Source organism: Euleptes europaea, chromosome 17, assembly GCF_029931775.1.
Source record: "Euleptes europaea isolate rEulEur1 chromosome 17, rEulEur1.hap1, whole genome shotgun sequence".
NCBI lineage: Eukaryota > Metazoa > Chordata > Lepidosauria > Squamata > Sphaerodactylidae > Euleptes > Euleptes europaea.
Genome location: NC_079328.1, coordinates 23,610,692 through 23,628,680, shown reverse-complemented (window position 1 = coordinate 23,628,680; position 17,989 = coordinate 23,610,692).

Below are 17,989 nucleotides of genomic sequence, written 5' to 3'. Positions count from 1 at the left end.
TATTAGCCGCCTCATCCTACTGATTGCATCAATTTTCACTGTGCAATCCACCTTGAGCCTCGTTGAGAAAGGCAGACTATAAAGTACATAAATAACCCATGGCTGGTATTTATCACACTCACATGAAAAACATTATTGCATCTATACAGAAAACGATATGAAAATTTGTACATGTATGTCCGCATGCCCTTATGTGCACACCCACACGGAGCCATGCTGTGTATATCACCCACAGTGCAAATAATGCTCTGCAAACAAATTTTGTGCAGCACCTCTGACAACGTAAGATTCAGAGTGCATTATTCAAATGATTCGATATAAAAAGCATGTCTGTCTAGGTTTCGCGCTGACGATAAAACCTCGCTACATGCTCAGGCGCATCAGCACAAACGCTGTGAGGCTTTTAGAAAGCCCCACATTCCCCAATGTGCCAAGGAGAAAGCGAGTTCTGATCTGAGGCGGAGGTGGCACACAAATAAATATATACTCGAGATTTAAAAGCAAATATTTCTCTCTCTCCTTTTTTTCTCTCGCAATGCCCATATTTCCCCTCACTCGGCATAGCCACGGCAAAGCATCACACGTCGAAAAAATAAAGAGGAATCAGTGAACAGCGGTTTTAAATTGATATATACTTCTGTTATTTTAATGATGTGATTTAAAATGAACTGGCAGTTTTCAGCATCACCCTTGGCTCTATGTCAGCAACGTGTTTGGTTCAGTCAATCACTGACATGGCTGAAAGAGTGAGCTGCCACTCACCAGCAGGGGGCACTGCAGGGATTTCTTTCTTTAGGCAAAAGCACAAAGGAAAATCTCTTGATTTGGGGGTGGGGGGAGAGATGCATATTTCAAACCAAACTGTCCACAATATAAAATTCACAACTACCACCATTTCACATACACACACAACACAGCAAAGATGCCTTTGCAGGGAAACCATTAAAATAAATGGTTTATTTATTAAAATAAAATAAAACCCTAACCCTGCACAAAATTGAATACATGAAGCTGCCTTATACTGAAGCAGACCCTTGGTCCATCAAAGTCAGGATTTTTCTACTCAGACCGGCAGCGGCTCTCCAGGGTCTCAGGCAGGGGTCTTTCACCTCACCTACTTGCCTAGTCCCTTTAACTGGAGATGCTGGGGATTGAACCTGGGACCTTCTACACGCCAAGCAGATGCTCTACCACTGAGCCACAGCCTCTCTCCTAATAACTCCCCTAATCATTATTGAAGAAATTCCACCCAAAGAGCACAAGGTCTAAATTCTGTGCAATAGCAGGACCCCACAGGCTTACATTTAGTATTGTTATGGGGAGGGGTATTTCTTTTTCTGAAATTCGCCTAGCCATTGATTCCTCTTATTCTCTTTTTCTCTTCCAAAAGAAGAATTTCTCCTTGATTTCTCTTGGCCGTTTGCTGTTACACCTCCATGCTACCTTTTGTAACTTCAACCGTTGCAGAGTATTTTTGAAGCAACACACCACAGGGTATCCTAGCAGGAGGGTAGGAAGGTCTGGGGAGCTCTTGCTTTCCCCCAAGCATCTGCAGAATGAAATTACGAAATTTTGCGGAACTTCCCTTCCCTCCTCTTTTCAACTTTCTGCTCTTGATCAAAGCTGAATAAATTTGAAACAAAAGAAGGAAATAAACGGATCATTGGATTTCAGGGAGAAAGTGAGTGAAGAGGAATTAACAATATCGCTTGCTTTGAACTCTTGACACATGGAAAAGAAAATGTTCCCTCGGGCCTTTCTCCACCAAGCTTTTCTTACATTTCTGAACTGTGCCGTCTGCTTCAGTGTTTTGTTGCATCACTTGGGAGTATATTGTGCTTGCTTCCCACCCACCCCAAATCACTGTGGAAATGTGAATTAGTTGCGCTGCACATTTCAAACTACTTTAACAACTTCGCGCTAGGGGTGCCACTCCAGAGCTGGCAACCCAATGTATTCATTATGCTGAACCCGAATCCAGAATCTTCCTTTTTAGCATACAGTTCACACATGGACACGAATGAACAGATCAATCCTGCACCTCACATGTGTCTCCATTAGGGTTGCCAGGTCCCTCTTCGCCACCGGCGGGAGGTTTTGGGGGTGGAGCCTGAGGAGGGCAGGGTTTGGGGAGGGGAGGGACTTCAATGCCATAGAGTCCAATTGCCAAAGCAGCCATTTTCTCCAGGGGAACTGATCTCTGTAGTCTGGAGATGAGCTATAATTCCGGGGGATCCCCAGTTCCCACCTGGAGGTTGGCATCCCTACTCTAAACCTCTGTGACCCTAAATTACTTAATATTGCATTGGGACCCTTTTCCTGGAGACAGGGCCAAATGGAAACTTCAACTGCCCCCACAGCCAACGCCTTGAGCACTGAAAGTTTTGCTGTCTGTTTACCGCCCCCCCCCATAAAGAAAAAGAGGCATCACTAGACTCTCTAAATGTCTCAGTACACCAACCCAGTAGGTGTGAGCAAGAAAGATTTGAAAAGTCCAGCATAATGTGCTGCGTGCCAGCTCTGTGTACCCAGAGTGGGCTGCTTCTGACAGAACGCGGTCAACAATCCAGAAGTAGCATCTTAGTCAAACACAGATGCTACTATTGATAAACAGGCAAGCAAAACTGTGGTGACAGAACCCTTCTATTTATTATTTATTAAACCAACAGCAACTGTTCCGAGAAAATAAGACGGAAGGCTTTTTAAGGCCTCTTGGAATATTTTGTGGGATCAGCAAAAACAGAACAAAACAAAATGACCTTGAGGCTCCCCCTCCCTATTTCTCTCTTATAATTCAGGCACTGCTTGTGACCCTGTGATGCTTTCACATTGCAGTTTCCAATCAATATTTCTTGCCACCCTGCAACAGGAGGACCTGAAGAAGTTTGGGGTAGGCTTGCCAGGTCCCTCTTTACCACTGGAGGGAGGTTTTTGGGGTGGAGCCAGAGGAGGGCAGGGTTTGGGGAGGAGAGGGCTTCAATGCCATAAAGTCCAATTGCCAAAGCGGCCGTTTTCTCCAGGGGAACTGATCTCTATCGGCTGGAGATCAGTTGTAATAGCAGGAGATCTCCAGCTAGTACCTGGAGGTTGGCAACCCTAGTTTGGGGTCATGCTGTATTGGACACACACCCAAATAGGGTTAGCATCCTCCCAGAATAACAACAGATCACCAGATGACAGAGATCGGTTTCCCTGGAGAAAAGGGGCTGCTTTGGAAGGTGGACTCTACCACATTATACCCCACTAAGCTCCCCCTCTCTCCAAACCCAAGGCTTAGGGTTATCAGGTTCCCCCCTGGCCACTGATGGGAGCCGTTACTGGCTCAGCAAAATACTTTCTCAGGCCTAACAGCTGCAAAGAAAAGGATGACCTAGCCTAGCCAGTGTATATATTGGGAATGAGATCATTACTACTGCAACACACATACCCCATGGCCTGTTCACCCCTCAAATTGACAGGTATTTCCCAGCCCAGAGCTGGCAATCCTAGTTGTAATTCCAGGAGATCTCCAGGTTCCACCTAGAGGCTAGCAACCCTAAGTGTAAACCAAAAGTGACATCGGATGTGCTAGCATTCTGCATGAGATGACAAGAGTCACTGGAAAAGACAGTCATGCTAGGAAAAGTTGAGGGCAGCAGGAAAAGAGGAAGACCCAACAAGAGATGGATTGGCTCAATAAAGGAAGCCACAGCCTTCAATTTGCAAGATCTGAGCAAGGCTGTCAAAGATAGGACATTTCGGAGGACTTTCATTCATAGGGTCGTCATGAGTCGGAAGCGACTTGACGAGACTTAACACACACACACCGCATTCTGCAAAAAGTCTATGGTAAAACTATAGAGTTTTTGCAAAATGCTAGAGGGCCCACCTTCTGGTTTAAACTTAGAGTTGCCGGGTCCCCCCTCTTGATTGGCAGAAGGTTTTAGGGGGCGGGGCAGCTGCATGCCCACACAATTGCTGCTCTGGAGTGGCTGGGTGGCACCACCTGGCAGCCCTATTTAAACTGGAAGTTACATAGGCATGTAAGCATGGAACCACCATACCATGCCCCCTCCCAATTGCTCTTGGGGGTTGCAGGCTATGACCTGGCAAGCCTACTCTCATTGTGTTCTTCGATTAGGGTTGCCACCCTCCAGGGGGTGGCTGGAGATCTCCCACTATTACAACTGATCTCCAGGTGACAGAGATGAATTCACCTGGAGAAAATGGCCTCTTTGGCAATTGGACTCTATGGCATTGAAGTCCCTCCCCTCCCCAAACCCAGCCCTCCTCAGGCTCCACCCCCAAAATCTCTAGGTATTTCCCAACCCAGAGATGGCAACCCTATCTTTGATGGCAGAAGGGGCTGCAACATCAGCTCTTGTGATCAGCAGGCAGTACAGAGGTTCTGGATTGGCCAAGCTGGTAAAATGAGTGGGAGCCTGGCCCACTGCCTTTGCCTGGAAACGCTGAAGACCACTGAGGAGGGGAAACGCATCTTCCAGGTCTGGAGTTGGTGCAGATGCTCGCAGTCACAACTGGTCTCGCCATGGTTGATGTATCTGCAATCAGGTGTTTTCAGGCAGATGATTTTTCACACACACACACACACAAATCTTTTTTAGGGGTTCTGAGATGTCCCAGATCAGGAAGGATCAAATTCTGCAGAGCTGAACCTCAGGGCAGGAGCGGAAATCATTCCTTGTGGTGACAGGCATCGGCTTGAGGGGACAGTGCAAAATTGCAACAGCTCTCAAGGTCAGGGCATTGCTTTGAAATAGTCCTTGGCCCAGAATACAAAACACAAATATTTGCAGCGGCTGTTGAAGAATCATGCAGCAGGATGGAATGGAAATGGGCAGAGGAGAGAATTAGCAGGACTTGGTAGGATCGATCATGAAATGTATCCTCTGCTGAAAAGAACGCATGGCAGAAATAAGAGAAATCAGTCTGATGTGGTGGGCAAATCCATGTTGTAATGACATTAGGGTTGCCGGGTCCCTCTTCGCCACTGGCGGGAGGTTTTGGGGGCAGAGCCTGTGGAGGGTGGGGTTGGGGGAGAGGAGGGACTGCAATGCCATAGAGTCCAATGGCCAAAGTGGCCATTTTCTCCAGGGTAACTGATCTCTAATGGCTGGAGTTCAGTTGTAATAGCAGGAGATCTCCAGCTAGTACCTGGAGGTTAGCAACCCTAGGTGACATGCAGAAGAAGACCCAGGTGTGAAGCTTCGTTGGCCATGCTGGGGTTATGAAAATACATACAAAAACTCAGTCTCAAATCAAAGCAAAGCTTGAAACCAATGAAAACCCGTACTCTCTTGTTGGACACAATTATCAGTAGCCAAAAAAGCACCAACCGGGATCATCTTGGAACCGGAGGAGCACCTTTGTTCCTTTGAACTGTTTCTTTTCTTCGCACCTATGGCAGGATTTGGTAACAATATTATTTACATGGAAAACAACATGCTGCCAAGTTACTGTAGAGATAAGAATGTACAATATTGTACAAAGCAACCTCTTTCACGATCACTTTAAGGCATTTGGCTGGCGCTGGCTGCCAAAGACGGCACAGCATCTGCTCTCACTTTAGCAGTTTATATTCTGAGACCGGAGAGTGGAGGCACAATCTCTGAAACAGCCTTTGGGGAACACTACCGAATTTCTCTACAGAACTCTCCAAAAAAAGCGGGGGAGAAGAAGCTGATATTATAGAAAACTTGAAAGAACCGGCTTCAGAGATAAGAGCGGCTGGCAGATTCCTAATGCCGAATGTATTTCAAACCTTTGAGTGAAACATTAAAGCGGTTCTGAAAAACTAGAGCAATTATTAAATATGAATAGCTTTCAAGGTGGAATAAAACACAGCCACTTTATTTTCCATTCATTTGATACATTGTAAGAAAAAACATACGGCAATCTAACTTCTTCTGCCAAAGTATATAAGTTAAAATATGCAGTTTTTGTAAGGGGAGTCGTTACAGAGGGCATTTATCCTCAGCTGGTTTCAAGACGCAAAACCCTGTTCAGAAACAATTATCCAAAAATCAGATTATGATTTCACTCATAAACTCAAGTGTCTCCAATTCTAAAAAGAAAAGTGTGGGTGGGGGAAGGAGAAATAAACCAGCAATGAGAAACAGACAGCAAAGCTGGGGGAAAGTAGACAAATTAGAGTTTTCGTTTGAGAATCTGGAGATGTTGACCATGAGCCTTCTGGATTCCTGGTTTTCGGGAAGTACTTGCCAAAGAAGATATTAAATTATAAGTGCCAATAACCATTCAGGACATCAGCCGGAGGGATTTAGGCCTCTTCTGAGAATAAATCTCAAAAAGGGCAACAGCTAATTGGTTGGTGGAATCTCTGGTCCCGCACCAATATGTAACCCCATGAGTGTCACAGAGCAGACAAGAACTTGCCCTTACTGTTCTGGAGTGGATGTATACTTTACAGATGCACTATAATCCTTGGAAATAAGTAGTTTTACCTAAGTTCTGTGCCCTGACCTGGATAGCCCAGGCTAGCCTGATCTCGCAGGTCTCGGAAGCTAAGCAGGGTCAGCCCTGGTTAGTATTGGGATGGGAGACCACCAAGGAAGTCCAGGGTTGCTGTGCAGAGGAAGGCACTGGCAAACCACCTCTATTAGCCTCTTGCCATGAAAACCCCATAAGGGGTTGCCATAAGTCGGCTGCGACTGAAGGCACTTTACACACACACACACACACACCTCAATTCTGTACAATTAACTTCCATCCAAGTGTCCTTAACTAAGACACCCGGAAGTGACACTCACCTTTTTCCTCTTCTTCCAGCACCTAAGGACTAGTTCAAAATAACATTGGCCCGAACAATTTTTTTGGAACTTTTCCCCAAGACAAGGAGCTCAGCGAGGATGTAATGGCCACTCTGGGACTTCCATTTCTCCTAGGCTCTATGGTATACCATAGAGTCTGCCCTCCAAAGATGCCATTTCCTCCAGGGGGGCTGAACTTGATAATCTGGGGGGGGGGTTATAATTCCAAGAGAATTCTAGGCCCCACCTGGAGGTTGCAGCTTTACCACTAACCTTAAAAAATATAAGCCAATATACTGGGAGTCCTCCGCCCTGTGGACCCTGGGGCAGTTTTCTTTCTTTTCCTTCCCTCCACACCCCTGTATTTCCCTGCAACATCTACCTTGGTTCACTTATAAGACCCACCTGGAATTATTGCTTTGTAGGCACCTTTCTGCCATATACCAGCTGCCCACTCTTGTGGCACAGTGTCTGCACAACTGACCTGATGGGAAATGAGGGGAAGATAGTCTTGCCCCACACCAGGGGGCTGGTCTAGACACTTTCTGGTTCTGCCTAATTATGATTATACAAAGTCTGGACACAGTTAGTGGCCGTTTTCATGCCTTAACCTCCAAACCTTCTATTTCTCCAGCAATGCAATCATAAGGACAATTACACCCTTCTAATCCTATTGAGCTCAGTGGACTTAGAAGGCCGTAACTCTGCTTAGGATGGCACTTGGAAAAATACACACAGCATTTTAACACGGAGCTGTAGAGTGTATCTCCAGCATGGAAAATGTAAACGTTTTACTGAATTTAAAACGAACGTCAAATCTGAAACAAAAGCAAGGCACAGCAGAGCAGACTGCAACGATTTGTACTCTTTGTGGCGAGGTTACAGTGAAATTAGTAGAACTGTTTCGCAGCTTGCATGGTTTACATTATTAATAGAATCTCTGGTATTTCACTTAGCTAACATTATAAAATCAGGAGAAGGAGATCTCGCAGGAATGATAAAAGCAGAACCTTTAAAATATTTACTAGGATATTGTAAATCAAATGGTGAGGAGGACCCTTTCGAGCCGTGGATGATCCACAGGTAGAGTTGGGGAGGAGGAACGTGTCCTTGGTCATTCTCTTGGACATCTCAGCAGCTTTCAAGCTAGGACTTCATCATCAAAGAACTGGCTGAAAGATCTGATATGTGTGTATCAAGGATGCCCCTAACGTTGGGGTTAACTTCATTAGAATGTATATATTGCTTATCCAAATGCCAAGGGTCATGTACAGCGCATAAGAACACACAATACTTTTTTTTTAATTTTTTTAAATTATTATTATTTTTTAAAAAAAATATTAAAAAAATTATATATAAAAAAACACACAATATAAAAAACAACTTCGCTCAGAATAGGAACACAAACTTCAAAATTAGCAGTGGAATCCTAAGGAGAGTTATACCTTTCTAAGTCCATTGAAGTCTATGTGCTTAGAAGGGTGCCACTCTGCTTAGGATGGCGCTGCAAGACATGAAGCATTGCCGAAGACCCCAGAGGGTGCTCCCAAAAGATGGGGTAGGAAGGCCATGAGCGGTCTTAGCCAATGGGCAATCTGGGCAGCTCCAGGCCCCACATTTGGGGGCCTCAACTACCCATGGTCCTTCCCCCTTGAAGGAAGAGGGAAGAAGAGCAGGTTTCTGCTTCCACTGGCACATGCTCTGTGTAGGGTTCAGCCAGCTGACTTCCGGCTGTAGCGATGGCTTCCTGCCACTGAGCCCGAGGTAAGGGTCACCCCTTGCTTGGCCCTGGTCATGATGATGTCATTGGTTTGGGCACATCTGAATGAACCTTATGTTTTTCATATGGTTGAAGGACGCTTGGTATTTCCTTGAAAGGCTCCTACACATTATGTTTATTTGAGAAGTATGTTCATTGTTAATGTCTCTCATTGCCTTTCACAAAGAGGTTAAGGGGAGCCACCTCTCAGTAAGTTCTCTACAGCAGTCTTCACGTTTATCTCTGGTGTGTGCGTTCACCTTCCTGCCAGCTACTTGCCTGTCTAGCACAGTAGTTTACTTAGATGCAAGGCGTTTCCTCTGTCTTGAAAGATCCCAAAGATATAATCTCCAGTACATATTTTAGAGAATGAAGTTGCAAGATGGTAAGTAGGGCTGTTGAAAAAAAATTCGGTACAGTTCGGCTTCGGCAAAATTCGGCCCTTTTAAATTTGGGCCGTGCCGAAGTCCGAACTCCCCCTCTTTGGATCCCCGAAATTCGGGTGAGATCCGGAGTTCGGGGGAAAATTCGCCTCCCCCGCGGACCTTCACAGGGCTTCCCTGAAGGTGTGCGGGGGGGCCTTTAAACAGATCTGCACCTCCCAGCTGGGAGGTGCAGATCTGTTTAAAGGGCCCCCCGCACGCCTTCAGGGAAGCCCCATGAAGGCGCGCGGGGGGGGGAAACAGATCCCGTGCCAGGATCACCCGGGAGATTGGGGGGGAAGGGAAGGCGATCCTGTCCCCTGCCGGGTTGAGCTTGCTTGCCTTCCAGAGAGCTCCTTAAAGGTGGGAAAAGGCAGGTTTGGCGGATCCCAAACCTGCCGAATTTTTTCCGTGGTCCCCCGAACGTGCCGAGTTCGGGAGCGCGGTTTCCCGCCATTTTGCGGTTCGGTTCCATCCGAACAGCAAAACTGCCGAACCAGGGGAAGTTCGGCGGTTTTGCGGTTCGGGTGGAACCGAATCGACAGCCCTAATGGTAAGATGAGTTATTGCTCCCCTTGATGTCTGCTTGCTTCATCGTCATATATCGGAGGGTGGCATATGACCATTAACACTCAGGAAACTCTGAAATCAAAATCGGTGCAAAATGGTATTCTGGGTACAATGAATATCAAGTTCAAGTTTATTAGTACAGTCGAGTGACCAATCACGTGCCAACACGTGCCAAAATTTCCAGACACAATAATTTTGTGTCACAGACTGCCCATACATATAAAGGTGGAAGGTCAATAAAAGCAACCCCTGGTTAAAATTATCACATTAAAATTGATAAAACTGTAAAATATTCTAACAATCATTCTCTAATAAAGCTCTGTGTATTTTAATAGCAACAGCGCAGAACTTGGCAGTTTGGAGCGTAAGCTGAGGGTCTTCTCCTAATAGGAGCTTCTTTGCCAAAAGCTCAACTGACTCATCAGGGAATTTACCAAGTAGGGGGGAAATAAGCTTTGATCTAACTTCGTGGTAGAATGGGCAACATATCAGTGCATGTTCGATGGTTTCAGTGTCCCCTGTTCCACACGAATATAACCTCTCTGATCTAGGGATCTTCTTATATTTCCCTTCTAAAACAGCTGATGGTAGGGCCTGGCATCTGGCAAGGGTAAAGGCCTTCCTATAATTAACAGACTCAAGATGATAAAAATAAGCTGCAGGTGAGACCAAGCATCTAGATTTATCAGGTACTAGGAAAAGTGGTGATTTTCCAAGGTCTGTCTGTCTTCTATGTTCAGTGTCTTCTACCCTTTGCTTCAAGAAACTTGATGCTTGATCTACGCCCATGGCTAACAGGGTAGGTGGAGAAAAGCCCGAGCCAGGCAGGCCATTTTATTAAGGACCATCTTTAGCCATGTTGACTGGAGCTTATCCTGTAGAAGCAAGGGTAGCAGTCCTTGAGGGATAAGATTTAATTTAAGCCAAAGAATAATGGAAGCAGTACAGACCCTGGGTAAAATGAATATTTTTGCTCTCTCACTTGGAAAAAGTCTTCCAAACACCTGGGAAGCAGAAGCCAAAATTACAAGCTTAAACCTCAGGCGCACTGCAAGGTGATGCTTGCAGCAGAAACAGGTCCTGATTCTGGAATTAGGACCTGAGGCTCTTCCAGACCCTGGAGAGCTGCAGCCAGTTAGAGTAGACAAAACTGACCTTGATAGACCCATGGTTAGAATCAATATAAGGCAGCTCCATGTTTGCCTCAGGTGTTTAAAAATCATTATAAAGGCTTTTTAGTATAACAGACTTTTATGGGTGGTTTGATTGTTAATTGCTTTGTATTTAAAATTGGACTGATAGATGTATTTTTGTATTCAGATTCCATATATGTACTGTTTCACAGATCATTTGGTTGTAAAATCATCACTTTTTTGTTAAATTTCCTTCCTTCCTCCCTTCCTCCCTTCCTTCCTTCCTTGGGCATTTTTAGTGAAAAGGCAGTATATAAAGTGAAAAGGGGGGCATTTATTTGTTTCAGGATTATGTGTGAGAAAGATTGGATATTGCTGTAATGCCAAGATGAAATAGAAATCACAAAACGTTACTCTCGGCAGCTTCTCCTCAGGGTCAAGTCCAACTCACTAAGCTTTTAGCAGTAATTTTATGGAACAAAGACGCCATCCAGTGGCAGGCAAAATTGACGGCCAGTTCTATCATGTTTCCTCCCATGCTAAGATACCACAGTGTAAACACAGGCATTATCGAGACATTTCTTTTTTCGCGTGACATGTTATTTCATTTAGAAGAGCTGCCATGTGCATTTGCAATCTCAGGAATCCACCTCAACAATTTGGCGATGGTTTCCTCATGATCTTTTTAGCCTGTGGCAAGACATCTGCATTATACTCCCGGGGAATGAGGCTTTCTGTATTGGGTGATGCCAGAGTTCTGATTCAGAACTGTCTGAAAAATTGAGGACTACCTAGTCATCGTTGTGTATGGTTGTCTTTCCAAAGTACGGACTTCTGCAACTTCTTTTGGAAGCTTGCAGTGACTTGTGAGAGAAGTCTTCCAGAGATCCAGAGTTATTTTTTGAACGTACATTTGCCAGCACTCCAGGAAAGTTGCTTTAAAAATCTTTTACCCCATGCAATGCAATGCAATTTTATTTATTTATTTTAAGCATTTTTATTCCCTTTCCACCCAACATAGGAAAACTAACATCTGAAATTAACAACACTCATTGTAAGTACTCTGACCAGACACCACATTACCAACCGCAAATCGCTAGACTAGCTTAGGAGGAAAAAACCTACTTGTGACGGTAGGGTTGCGAGCTTCCAGATGATCTTCCAGATGATTCCAGAATTACAGAAGATCTCCAGGCTACAGAGATCAATTCCCTGGGAGAAAATGGCAGCTTCAGAGGGTGGATTCTCTGGCATCACATGCATGCTGAGTTCCCTTCCCCTTCCCAAATTCTGCCCTTCCAGGGCTCTGCCCCCAAATCTCCAGGAATTTCCCAAACCAGATCTGGCAACCCTATACAGCATCAGGCACGTTTGTTTAATCTTGGTCTGCCCCATCAAAGCCTGGGTCCGTCATGCCTCTTGAACTGTATCTCTGTGTATACTCCTGTTCACCAGTTATAGTCTTTAGATATGTTTATGTATTTATTTATTATTTGATTTCTACCCCGCCCTCGATACCTGGCCAGGCCAAGCTCAGGGCAGCTCACAACATTATATACAATCAGATAGTAATACAATAAAAGCATTAAATATACTAACTAAAATCATTAAAAATCATCTCAAAATAAATCAATTCCATAAATTCCAAAATATATCTCATTAAAATTATCTCAAAATCCTCTCTTAGAATTATCTGTGAGTCAATTGTTAGGTCACAGGTTTTCTCCGGAACAGTCTACTAGCATGGGTAAAGAGTAGGGTTGCCAGCCTCCAGGTGGCACCGGGAGATCTCCCGCTATTACAGTTGAAATCTAGGCAACCAATATCAGTTCATCTGGAGAAAATGGCTGCTTTGGAGGACAGACTCTATGGCATTATACCCTCCCCAAACCCCACTCTCCCTTGGCTCCACCTCCAGAATCTCCAGGTATTTCCCAACCCAGAGCTGGCAACCCTAGTACGGAGGGCACCTTCATTTGCCATATTCAGGAGGGCACGTGTGGTAGTTTTATTCCAAAGGGAATTTGGTGGAGGGTAAACTGATTTGCCAGATTTGGTTGAATGTTCAACTGTGTATATTGGCTTTTAACTATATGAATTGTTTTTGTCTGTTCATTTGAACTGTGGAATTTTTTTGTTGTTGGTGGTGGTGGTAGTGCTGGATGCTTATGATGTTTTTAATGTCCTTGCAGCTTTTGCTGCTTCATTCACCAACTTGAGTCTGTGGTAGGCTTTCCATTTGCCTGCCCATGTCAGAAAGATCTCTGTCCTCAGCCCAGTTCTCTTCCCCCCACCCGAAAACTGAGGACCAGGTGAAAAAATAGCCAGAAAATGGCCTCCTTAGCGACTCTCTAGGAATTTCCCTGTGTCTCTGTGGTATTTCCCATAAAGATTAGGGGAATTTTCTAGGGACTCACCCAGAAGTGATGTCACATCCTCCCTATACTCACTGTCCCCAGGCACCACCCTCAAAATCTCCTGGCATTTGCTGAGACCATGCTGGCAACCCTGATTTGAGGAGGTGACGTATAAATGTTTAAAATAATTAAAGAACCAAATCACATATTGACGAAGGATTTTAAGAGCTGAAGGGACACACAGATTGGGGGGGGGGGTTGAACCTGCACAATACCCCATTGCAAGAATTCATAGGAAGTGGAGTTTTCCCACAATTCTTTAGTGAGGGGAAGCGGCCATTGCAGACTGTGAAAAGTAAGTACTTTTAAAATTCTCCCGGGGGAGCATTTTTTGAGGTAGAGTCACCAAATTTGCAGCGTAGCTTCATGAGACTCTCCTTGCATGAACTCCAAAGTTTGGTAAAGTTTGGGACGGGGGTCCAATTTTATGGGGTCCCGAAGGAGTTGCCCCGCTCCTCCATAAAGAAGCATTGTAAACTTTACAATGTTTCTCTATGGAGGAGAGGGCAGCCCCTTCGGGACCCCATAAAACTGTATCCCCTAACCCAAGCTTCACCAAACGTTGGGGTTCATGCAAAGAGAGTCCCTTAAAGCTACCCTGAAAATTTGGGGACTCTACATCCAAAATTGCCCTTGTTGATCTCTTCCTCTGAATTTTGATGTCTTTTTGCTCTATAATTGGGAAAGGTTGGAGCCTTGTCACAATGGCCTGGTAAATTTCATCCCAGTGGAGGTCAGAGCCTTCTTTCACATCAGGTCTCACGTACTTCCCTTGCACGCAGCCCTCAGGCTTTATACCCAGCCTCCCCCAAAGTCCCTGGAGCAAAACTCCCAGTTGATCCTATGAGACCGTTCATTGGCCAACTCCCTGTTGGCAGAACTTTGAGTTTTTATTTATTTAGTTTATGATTAACCTTTCTCTCTGAGACTCCAAGCAGATTACGGAATTATAAAAGAAAGCAATAAAGACCAGTATAATACATATAGTAAACAATGCCATAAAGCTGGATTAAAGAATTTTCAAAAAATCTGTGAAATGCATCCTATAAACTGAATCACTCAAATAAAAGGAGATTAATACAGCCAATAAACAATATAAATATGGAGCGGAGAAGGTCAAACTGCTGCCTAAAATTTTTCAGACACCAAAAAACTACACCCCTACTTTCTTTGTTAAAAGGACCCTCCTAAACACTTCCATTTTACATATTTTGTAGAAGTGTGGGAGAACATAAACTGAGCTTGCTGGATAAGACCATTGATCCTTCTAGTGCATCATCCTGTCTCACACAACAGCCTTCCAGTTGCCCTGTGACAAAGTCCAAACCCTTCCCCTGATGTTGCCTTCTTGGCCTCACCAGGCAAGTCATTACACCAGATGGGAGCCACTACAGAGAATACTCAGCTCTGACTGGGCCAACTTTACTTCCTGAACACCCAGAAGGAAATGGAACTGAAACCTCTCAGCTACTGCTCAGACACAAAGCTGACAGCTGCTTGAGTTGGATGTCAACAAAGCTTCCTCGGGAGGTGGTAAGCTCTCCTTCCCTGGATGTTTTTAAGAAGAGGTTAGATGGCAATCTGTCAGCAATGCTGGTTCTATGACCTTAAGTAGATCATGAGAGGGAGGGCATCTTGGCCATCTTCTGGGCATGGAGTAGGGGTCACTGGGGGTGTGGGGGGGTAGTTGTGAATTTCCCACATTGTGCAGGGGGTTGGACTAGATGGCCCTGGTGGTCCCTTCCAACTCTATGATTCTATGAAAGCAGTGACATCTGAGATTGGGCTCATGAGTGACCACACTTCTGCTGGCAGGTTGGAAGAAGAAGAAGAAGAGTTGGTTTTTATCCCCTGATTTTTTCTACCTTTTAAGGAGACTCAAACTGGCTTACAATCTCCTTCCCTTCCTCTCCCTACAACAGACACTTCATGAGGTAGGTGGAGCTGAGATAGTTCCGAGAGAACTGTGACTAGCCCAAGGTTACCCAGCAGACTTCATGTGAGGGAGTGAGGAAACCAACCTTGTTCACCAGATTAGAGTCCGCCACTCATGTGGAGGAGTGGGGAATCAATCCTGGTTCTCCAGATTACAGTCTACCACTCTTAACCACTATACCATGCTAGGAAAGTCTAAGAAGCCCAGTTTTTAGGAAGGTCTGAAAAGCCCAGGCATCCCTCTGGACCAGTGAGGAGGAACTTAAGGTGGGTCGCAGAGCCCCATCTGCTGGATCAGGACCCCTATAGAGCTGAGATTGTTTGCTGATGTTTGGGAGGATCTGCTGCTAGACGACCCCTCTTGGGGTCTTCTGAAGCACTTCCTTCTCCAACAAGCTAGAGGAAAGCAGGACTGGCTCTTTGTATTGGGGAAGAAGGAAGTGAGAGTCAGGTAACACACTGGTGGACATCATGGCAGCCATGGGGCCACACTGGAGATTAGTGGACTAAACTGTAACTCTTCAAGATGTTACAGATCTAAAGATCTAACACTGCATACAGAAGTATTCTTGTTTGGGAGTATATCCCAATGGACTCTAGACAATTTACTTCCAAATAAACTAGTAGTGGACCGGCAAAGCAAAATCTATAGTTTTCTCTACTATTGGCCCACCTCTTGCCCACGTGATAAAAAAAAAAAGCCCTGAAGTACTTCCAAAGAAAAAGTAGACTATGAAGTAATGAAGAAAATATGCCATAATAAAACACTACGGGCAAAATAAATTTATACACAACGCAACTATTTTTCAAACTCCTTGCTCGGCTTTAGATGCTAGTTTGCCTCCCGGCTACAAACACATTCTTCACACATGCTGGGAATGTTGAGGAAAACTAGTCAGCATTCAGAAGATTAATACAGATTTCCAGCTCTCTGGCCCGCGGCTCAATAGTCAGACATCTATTGTCCTCGGGAGAGGTTAGGGGTTGAAATGCAAATTGGCAAACAACGGCATTCTTTGTTCCGATTATCAAGGCGAAGCTTGATCTCGATGGCTGTTTAATAATTCCCCACAATTTTATGGACTTATTCAAATGATGCAGAAGCGCACCGTGCTGTTTTTTGAAGGAGGAAAACAACGTGAGAGGAACCCAAGTGCATTTGCTCACCAAAAAAAAGAAACTCATTCTCCAGAGGGGGAGGCAAAAAAAAATGACACCAACTTGACAGCTTATTTACCAAACTCACTAAAGATTTATTGATTTGTCAATCAGTGCCCTGAGCGTTTGCTTCTCCCCATAGGAAAATTAATAATTTCTGCTGGGGTAATATATCCTTATGTATAAACTAAAGCAAATGCAAGAATCAATCTTGGCTCCGTTTAAAACATCCCTGAGAAACGGAATGCTCTCCCTTTTGGGGAGTGTGTAGAAACCGAAAGCCACGTTAATGAAGAATAAATGCCCACATTCTTCTAGTAACACAAAAATCATTATTAGGACAGTGTGCAAGTGAAACCAACAGACGTTTTCCAGGCTCTATGGGAAGCCTGAGCCCAAAATGCGCTTCCAGATTAATGCGGCCGCTATTATTGCACCGCTGACTCGCCTCGCAGCGGAACGATCACAAAAGGCTGCAAGCTTTCCTTAATTCTACCTGCAAAAGGTTCTGCCAGTTTAACTAACCTGCCGATGGGTGAGTTATGGGCACCCTAAGCATCTCAAAGGAAGGACGGGGGGGGGGAACCGCTCGATCAGTAGCCCAGCCCAGTCGAAACTCTTGGATCAAAGTGGACTGAGTCCCAGATACTTGGATTTCTATGGGAAGCCAATGGGGGTGTCAGAATATCATCCCAGCTGAGTGCCAGCGTGGTGTAGTGGTTAAGAGCGGTGGTTTGGAGCGGTGGACTCGGATCTGGAGAACCGGGTTTGATTCCCCACTCCTCCACATGAGCGGTGGAGGCTAATCTGGTGGATCAGGTTGGTTTCCCCACTCCTACACACGAAGCTAGCTGGGTGACCTTGGGCTAGTCACAGCTCTCTTAGAGCTCTCTCAGCCCCACCTACCTCATAGGCTGCCTGTTATGGGGAGGGGAAGGGGAGGTGATTGTAAGCTGGTTGGATTCTTCTTTAAGTGGTAGAGAAAATCGGCATATAAAAACCAACTCTTCTTCTTCAAAATACAGCTCTAAAACACTGGCCATGAAGCAAAGTATTTTAAAATGCTGTATAAAATGTTGACTAGTCACTAGAAAAGACAGTCATGCTAGGAAAAGTTGAGGGCAGCAGAAAAAGAGGGAGACCCAACAAGAAATGGATTGGCTCAATAAAAGAAGCCACAGCCCTCAATTTGCAAGACCTGAGCAAGGCTGTGAAAGGTAGGACATTTTGGAGGACATTGATTCATAGGGTCGCCATGAATCGGAAGCGACTTGACGGCACTTAACATACACACATAAAATGTTGAAAGAAGGATCAGTGTAGCAATAGCAACAGCAGCAATGCACAGCTCCCAACTGCCAAGCACATCTCCCCTGGACAAGTTTCTGGGCACCTGTGCATGGGTGGCACCAATCCCCAGGCAACAGTGCCACAGCTGCCAATACTTAACCCTTCTGTGCCATCTCCCTCCAGAAGGTTCCAGGGAGAGGGAATGACAGCAGCCATCATCATCTGCTGGTGATGATGTATCCCGGTGAACACGATACTACATAAGGAAATAGAGCACTTACAAGCTTGCTCTTGATAGTTTTGGTGCCCCTTCTATAGTCCGTGTTTTCAATCAAATGCACAAGTAGCATGATTGATGACAGATTGGGTCCCATGGGCCCACTGAGCTAGTGGAGGTGTGTTCCTCCAACAGAAGGAGGGTGGAAGAGGACGCAAGAGGTTCCTTCAGCCAGGAGAAAGCACCCCCACTGGCACAGCAGATCTGCAGGATCCACCCCAACAACTATGTGGTGAGAACGTCCTGGGCAACGGTTTT